Source organism: Mirounga angustirostris, unplaced genomic scaffold (assembly GCF_029215605.1).
Source record: "Mirounga angustirostris isolate CCGP_5_RB_7025 unplaced genomic scaffold, mMirAng1.0.hap1 SCAF_12, whole genome shotgun sequence".
In the NCBI taxonomy this organism is placed as follows: domain Eukaryota; kingdom Metazoa; phylum Chordata; class Mammalia; order Carnivora; family Phocidae; genus Mirounga; species Mirounga angustirostris.
Genome location: NW_026991720.1, coordinates 17,658,696 through 17,660,671, shown reverse-complemented (window position 1 = coordinate 17,660,671; position 1,976 = coordinate 17,658,696). Strand labels below are relative to the sequence as shown.

General features: G+C 51.8%; 1 pseudogene; it reads left to right on the top strand.

Moving 5' to 3' along the window:
- Window positions 1–328: 328 nt before the first annotated feature.
- Window positions 329–1,724, top strand: LOC123836103 (SREBP regulating gene protein-like; annotated as a pseudogene).
- Window positions 1,725–1,976: the final 252 nt, after the last annotated feature.

Sequence of the window (1,976 nt, the reverse complement as noted above, 5' to 3'; positions counted from 1 at the left end):
ACGCTTAACGACTGAGCCACCCAGGCGCCCCCATACCTACTTTCAAGTCCTAGACTGGTTCTGGTTGTTGAAGGGCTTATTGTACTTAATCCCCAGCCCCACAGCTCTGAAACAGGATTATTCCTACTTAAAATACTCAAAACACTACAAAAAGGGAAGCACACATTTTGTGAAAATTGTGCCTAATGAAATAGTAACAAGGTAACAAAATGCCCTGGAATCGGGGAATGAGGTTAAAAAAGCGGTTATCCTTGGGGAGCCGGCGGGGCCCGCGCCTGCCGGGAGGGGTAGGGGCCATGCAGACCAGGAGCGGGGCCTGCCCAGCTGAACGCCCGCCGCGCCCCGCATCCGCGTGGACACGGTGCACCTGGAGGCCACCATGTGGTACCCACTTCTCCGGAAGACGTGGGTGCTCGCCCTGGTCTTCGGGCTCTTGCTTCTCTCTTTCCTCACCAGCTCCGTCAAGCAGGAGGAAAGGGCAGTGAGGGATCGGAATCTCCTCCAGGTTCCAGACCTCGACCAGCCCGTTGTGCATCCAGTGCAGTTTACCCTGGGCAACAGGAGTGGGCCTGGCCACCCGTGCGGGAACCCCATTCGAGGGAAGTACCTCATCACGGACCAACCAGGCTACATTTGTGAAAGGAAGGATTTGCTGGTGAATGGCGGTTTTAAGGTCAATGTCCCTGGCACAAAGCAGTCCCGCTGCAACCTTGCGCCAAGGCGGCTTGGGAGGACTGCGCATCCCGCTGCCTGCAGCCCAGCGAGCTACTTCTCCTGGAGAGCGCTCCCTGCACCTGGCAGCCGTGGCATTCTCGAACCTCTCCATGGCGTCGAAGATCACTTTGATTTGTGTTTGGCCACATGCGGGACCTCATCCCGGAGCCTGCAGCACGAGAACACCTATAGGGACTCCCATGGCCAAGTATTGCTATGGAGAGAGCCCTCCTGAGCTCGCTCTTCGCCGAATGACGGGCATGGACGACTTTCTTTCTTTCTTTCTTTCTTTTTTAAAGATTTTATTTATTTATTTGAGAGAGAGAGAATGAGAGAGAGCACATGAGAGGGGGGAGGGTCAGAGGGAGGAGCAGACTCCCTGCAGAGCAGGGAGCCCGATGCGGGACTCGATCCCGGGACTCCAGGATCATGACCTGAGCCGAAGGCAGTCGCCTAACCAACTGAGCCACCCAGGCGCCCCATGGACGACTTTCCACCCAAGAACTTGTGGCCTGAAGCCACGCTCCAGCATTCTCTAGTCCGCTTGGAAGAAGAGAGCTCCCGCTTGGAAGCCTTGGCTTTGGGGGGTTCTTGTGTCGTACTCTTTGACCTCACGCTGCTCGGGGCTTTCCCGCGTGCAGCTGTTCGGTAAAGCGGCTTGGAAACGCCAGAGGGTCACGTTCAAGAACAAATAACAGGCGAGCTTGTGGAGGGAGGTGTTGGCACTCGGGGGCACCTCTATCACTGAAGATTCATCGAGCCCAGTAAGCAGTTATTCATTGGATTTCTTTAGAGCAGTGTGAAAATGATAATGTTTTATATAGGACGATGCCGTGCCTTGATAGTCGAATATATTCAAGGAGACTCATCTTCCCAAAGTAGTTTGTCCCCCTAAATAAGCTTTCTCAGAGGGTGAAGTGTCTGGCAATTGTTTTTTTAAGGTTTGATCAAAAAACCTATTTAGTTTGCATTGGACTTCTGGGATCCTATGTGCACTCGTGATGCTAAGTCAACCTTTGTAAGTGAAAGAAATGTGCATGTCTGGATGTTTTACCATCTCATTCTTTTTGATACTCAGTCTGGTGGATGAGTCTGTCTTATGTGGGTTGTCACTGGTATCAGCCTTTCTTTGGAGCTTATTTGAACTCTTGAGCAATGTAACAGATCTAATGTGAAAACAGCTTATTAAAAAAAAAGTTTACCTTGCAAATTCACAGTTCTTACATTCAGCTGTCCGTTGAGCCAGGTACTTCAGCTAGTTG